General features: G+C 42.3%; 1 protein-coding gene across 2 annotated transcripts in view; it reads right to left on the minus strand.

The window, feature by feature from the left end:
- Positions 1-4,627, minus strand: part of raph1a (Ras association (RalGDS/AF-6) and pleckstrin homology domains 1a) — a 98,634-nt gene extending 94,007 nt beyond the window's left edge. For both annotated transcript variants that reach the window (XM_014330095.2, XM_005949733.2), the window contains exon 1: positions 4,412-4,627. The gene's annotated coding sequence lies outside the window, so the exon portion shown is untranslated. The remainder of the gene's footprint in view (positions 1-4,411) is intronic.
- Positions 4,628-6,176: the final 1,549 nt, after the last annotated feature.

Raw genomic sequence — 6,176 nt, forward strand, 5'->3', positions numbered from 1 at the left:
CTTATGGTCGTGAAAATACGGTAATGACACAACTGCTAAGTCTGGTACATGTAAACACAACACTAACTCATCTCTCTCTAGTTAGGTGTTTTATGCTTGGATGATTCATGGGTACAAGGACTGGATTAAAAGGCAGTGCCTGTACTGCCTTGGTGAGCTGAGGTGGGTAAGGCAGCCAATGTCCCAAGAAGCCTGGCAGCTCAACACTGCTTTAAAAGACTACAGGAAATTCTGACTGGTTGGGAGCAAAAAATTGAAGAGTGCCTCAACACTTTTGTGCAATGCAGTATAATTATCAGTAATATTTGATCAAAATATCTGGGAAATAAAGAACATCAAACAAGTTTGAAATCCTCTCGACCAAGCGACTGGTGATCGGGAGCTGGTCGTGAGGTGTTAATCGCTTGTCGTTACCCCATGTATACTACACGATGCACGACGCACGATGAAGGCCAAACTCGGGCCGATCACCAAAACGGTCGCACGACTCAAAAATCAGCTCAAAATGGGCCAAAAATCGCCCAGTGTGAGCCCAGCATTAAGTGCTTTATGCAACATGCTCCTTGCACCAAATCAGCGAAGCCTGTTCATGTTCTGGTTTGCCAAGAAAAGCAACCAGTATACTTATTAGCAGTGATGATTACTCAACAATATATTATTGTTTATAATGTTTATGCGCTTGGTAATTAGGTGAGTTTAACTGCAATGGTTAGCCAAATGATGTTCACGATATTTAAACAATTTAAACATGTAATCCACACCTTGCCAGCAATAAGCAGCAACTGGTACTGCATCAATGCTAAAACCATCAAAAATGGTGTCACGCTGTTTAAAAAGGCGCCAGGTGACTAAATCAGCATGTTAGTGAGGGCACAGTGGACAGTGTAGTCCAGGGGCTGGTCGTACATAGCTGGGGAAGCCTTGAGTGGAATTAGGGCATCTGAGATTTTTATACTCCAGTTCACTCTCAGCACCACCCGGAGACACGGGATCCTGCCCCACTTTGCCGCACGCGAGCGCGTTATCGAGGCGGGACTTCTCAAAACTGCCAGAACGATTAGACTGGAGCTCTCACGAGCCCAGTTCCAGACGTTTACGCCTTTACGAGTGGTTTTAAGAACATTTGGTTGAAATGAGGCATCACACATTTGAATGAGAAACGTTTAAAGCTGTTAGTGTGGTGAAATCACTCTGAATACTTTATATATCATCACCAGTGGACGCGATTAACTCCTCAGTTAAAGAAGAGTTTGTGATCAAAGTCTCATTCCCACAAAATCAGTTGTAAGTACAACTTCATGTTGCACTACATCAGTACACTTACATCAGGCTTCTGTGACTGAACACACTACACTGCTCCTACATCTTCAGTCACACATTGGTACAAAGTGTGTGCCACAGCCCTTCCTTTTACTACAATGGTGAGTGAATGAAGCTTAGATCTTGTAGCTGTGGAGAGACTTGTGTAAAAACGTGTGCAGCTGTAGCAACAGGTCCACGGAGACACGAGCAGGAAAAACAACATGAGTCTTGTATGGAGATGCTGGAGCATCTGACCAGCAAAAACCAACATGCTTCGACATGGACCCTCTGAAACGACAGGAGGAAGCCTGTCGAAGAACCTCAAAGACGAGCACGGCAAGTGAACGTGTCAGGATGTTCATACCTGAAATCTTCCCAGCAAAGCTCCTGGAACAATCTCCCATGTGGAGCTGCAGGTTTGCCCTTCTAGCTGTTTGCCTGTTCGGTCTGGTTTGCACTCAGGAGTTTAAGATTAACCGTAACCACGTTAATCAGAGAAACTGCTCCATATTCTGCTCTCTCTCATAGACTGTATATAAAAGACAGACATGAGTAACCATTGGATACTTCAAAAGGAAGATCTTTCGTCATTGCCATCTCACTACTTTTTGAAGTGGTCATGATAAACAGACTGGTTCTTATACAGCGCTTTCTACTCTACCTGAGCACTCACAGCACTTTATACAACACGCATTCAGCCATGCACACCAGCATGGAACATACAATTCAAATAGTAATACCAGCATGTGATAAAAGTACTGATGATATTCTTCTTTGTTATAAAAAGAACAATGAACTAATCACAATAACTGTGGTTTGGCAGAAATACTGTGTAAGTGTCTGCATATTATATTAAAAAATAAGATAATTTTGTGTAATGTTAGCGTTATTATTAACATGGCCTGTTGGGAGCTGTATCAAATCAGCGCCTGCTAAGTAGGGCTGCCAGAAACGATTATTTTGATAGTCGACTAGTCACCGATTATTTATGCGATTAGTCGACTTATCAGATCATCATCCACTGGACGTAAAACTACAGCTTATTGCACCAGCAGCATCTGCTCTTATATAACTATCATTAGCTTACAGCTTTAAGCTTTTAAGGTGCTAACTAAAAATAAAGACAAGATGATAGTTTATTCAATTTTAATGAAATTTGCAGATTGTTTCGGTAAAGTTTAATAAACTCCTTGCTATCTAAAATATAACAGGACACCGGAGTATATTCTCCAGCATCTCACACTTCTGATAATCAGCTGTCTGCTTGACGTTTATTCAGCTGTGTAAAAACTATAACTTTAATCTCAGCCAAACCGATTTACTCAGGAACAAATAAAATACTAAAAAAAAAAAAAGCCAAACAACAACATTTTTAATTTATCTAAGTGACTCATATATATATTTAACCTGAGTCGCGAAAGACGGCGGTGGGTTTGAAAACAATTTGCCGGGAGTCCGGTGTTCTCACGGCGCTAGTGACCTAGCCCCCGGCTAGCTATCGAGCTAGTGGGTAACAGACGTCTCCGAAAACGTCGGAGCGCTTTTGAAAATATGTGGTGTCCTGATAAACTGAGCCGATATTTGAGGTTTACACAGCTACATTCTCGCCTGAAAATATGTTAAACGTTTATTTTGTGACCCAGAAAGAATAATAAGAGTAATATTAAAACTAACTAGCTACCGCCATTGTTGGAAACTGAGCTGGGCTGCGCTATGAATTCTGGGACACAGCTGCTTCTTCTTCTTCGGGGTTTAACGGCAGCTGGCATCCTTGTACATGCAGTGCTGCCATCTTCTGTTTCAGTCCGTTATTACACTCTTAAATCCTGCTATTATTCCTGCGTCTTTTGCGATCTTACAAAGCTTCAAACGACACGTCGACTATTAAATCAGTCGTCGACGATTTTGATAGTCGACGTAATCGTGACTAGTCGACAAATCGTGGCAGCCCTACTGCTAAGCCACACCTCTAATGGCTGTAACACAACTAAACCACGCCCCCATATTTAGTGTTAATAATATGGCTGGCTGTGCAGGAAATGCTTCCAAAAGGTCGGTTGTCGACATGTGAATCTGTGTGCTGTACAGTCGTGGGTTCAGCTAACCGCCCTGCTAGCATTTCCTAATACCACTGCACAAAAACAAACAACATGCACACACCATAACCACCAACACTGAGGCATCCAAAACCAATGACATCAAAGAAATATAATGCTTATAAATATATTGTATATATATACAGTGGAGTCACGTCATTTAAACACCTGACAGCTTACAGCAACACATATAAAAAATGGCTGACCACCACTTCTAACCCTGCTGGGTCCGTCAGTGTAGACGGACAGGAGTGTGAGCAGGAGGACAGACAGAGAGGAAGTTAGACCCTGACGGTGCACGGGAGGAGGACAGACAGATGGCAGGCCTGCATGTCTAATGATGCTGCGTTTGGAAGGACTTTTAAAGAAGCCTCGGGGCGAGCCTTCGTCAGTCTGCTTGTTACACAAAACATCACGAAAATGGAAACTGATGCTCAAATCACATCAATGCGCGTAATATGTGGATGCGATTTAACCGGACAGCAGTGAGTTGTGAGGCAGCTGCGGGGGACACGCCCATATCTGTGTAATGCTATATGAAGGCCACGCCTAGCTCGCGTCAGCCCGGCATGCCTGGCCTCGGAGCTACGCCGATATTCCGCCTGGAAAGGCGATGCAAGCCGGCTGCTGTTCCCCGGCGACCCTGCGCATACAGGCCGGGAGTGTGTGCGCAGCAGGCCCCGGCGCAGTGTGACACTACGAGCAGCGAGCCCGTGTGTGCACATGCAGACACCCCAGTGCCTTTTTTCTGTCACCCCCCACCCCCCCCTCACATCCTTCTCCTTTCTTTGCACACATGCAGCTTCTAACGGAATTAATTAGCTCTTATTGCAGCGGATGTTAACGAATGGAAATCGTGATGCATTTGTCACAAAACGAAAAAGCTCCGGTGTTCCAGCAGCCAGGAGAAGCCGCTTTAGTGCTTGATCCACAAAGGTTACCGAGAGAGAGGAAAAGGGTGAATGCGGTGCGATGAAGATGCGTTTAGGTGAGCGAGGAATCGGGCTACTTACTGTGCGGATCCAGGGAGGAAAAACCGCAGCCAGCAGCGGGAGACGGGACCGAGGAGTCCGCCGGGAGCTTCTGCGGTGTCACGGTGGACACTTCGCCGGGATTCTTGCCAGTTTTCACCGACTGCCCTTTTCCCAGATAGCCCAGATTCCACTGATTCCCCTTGCTGCCACACTGAATCCCAACACCGCTGCTGATACTGGAGGCTGGCACTCGGATCACTTCCGGCGTGACTTTCACAATAAAACTAGAAAGATGAGCCCTTATTATTATTATTATTATTATTATTATTATTATTATTATTATTATTATTATTATTTAATAACTGACAATAAATAATGATAACATATTTATGTCATATTTATGTGTTTACATTGTAATGATAACTTTGTGGTAGCGGGCTACTCTCTTTTATATTAATTGTAGCTCATTTGCCTTAGGGAAAAAAAGCATTATTATTAGTACTGACATTTGAGAATGCCACTTCTCATGTTTATTTGGCTAGGCTACACAATATTAAACACTTTTAGGTTCTATTTTTTATTTATCTCAATTTAGATTGGATTTTTTTTTTTTTTTGTCATTGTACAAGTTAAACTGAGGGAAATAATCCAGTTCCAGACTCCACACAGACCAGTGTATATTACATAAAAAAAGGAAGTTTTTGTTTTTTCTCTGTATATCAAATTTTAGATTTAAGGATTGAGAATAAAGTGCATATAAGGACCATACAAATAGGAATTTAGCTTTTACTGTGAAGCCGAAAACGCCTCACTTCCGGTATTCTGCAGTTTGACTTGACGCTACACCGGATCCCAAAAAAACTTGTGGGAGCGCGTATCCTCACCCTGCGCGTTCCCGGTGGCTCATTTCCTGTCCTGCCCAACCCTTAAATCAGCCTTAACCAATCGGTGCTGATGAGTTCATTCTATTCTATTCTCATGTCATCTGTTTGAAAAGTTTATAATATAATATAATATAATATAATATAATATAATATAATATAATATAATATAATATAATATAATGGGCTAACATGTACCACACACACACAAAATAGGCACCTGGTCCGATTTAAGAAGCTTTTTACATCCAAGTGTGACCACGTGGTCAGACTTGGATACATCACTGTGTGCATGTGTGCACGCAGTGATGTATGCACATCCACACAAGCTTCATATTTTAATTTACTAAAAGGAGACCCCGACAGGATCAAATAATAATAATATGTTATTTTCTGGTATGTCTGGTAGCTCATATTAACACAACCCAACAATTATTATTATTATTATTATTATTATTATTATTATTATTATTATTATTATTATTTTAAAGGGTCTAACACCTAGCACACTTTTAAAATCAATCATTATATGTACCAAAGAAAAAATATTATGCTTTCTTCAAAGCACGGTCTGCAGGAGGTACGTCAGTTAGCGGAAAACAATCATGGCTCTCTCCATAGGACAAATATGTAGAACTGAAATGAGTTTCCAGAGAGCTCCCTCTAGTGTCAGACTGTCAGACTGCGCTGACTCGTCATTCTGCGCAGCAAAATTCAAAGATCTGTGTGAAAGCAAAGAAAGGCCAGGAGTGCAGAGGGTGCTGTAACACCTGTATCACAGTGTTCAAACACACTCCTCCTTTTGACATTTCTCTGTCAATGTGTGACAGAAAGTTATTAGTTACTGTTTTTTCTGTTTGTACTGCCAAGCATCAGGGGCGGAGCGGGGGGGTGGCTTACTGGGCTTAAGCCCGGGTTGTTTT

The sequence above is a fragment of the Haplochromis burtoni genome, unplaced genomic scaffold, assembly GCF_018398535.1.
Source record: "Haplochromis burtoni strain Fernald_Lab_line unplaced genomic scaffold, NCSU_Asbu1 Contig_697, whole genome shotgun sequence".
In the NCBI taxonomy this organism is placed as follows: domain Eukaryota; kingdom Metazoa; phylum Chordata; class Actinopteri; order Cichliformes; family Cichlidae; genus Haplochromis; species Haplochromis burtoni.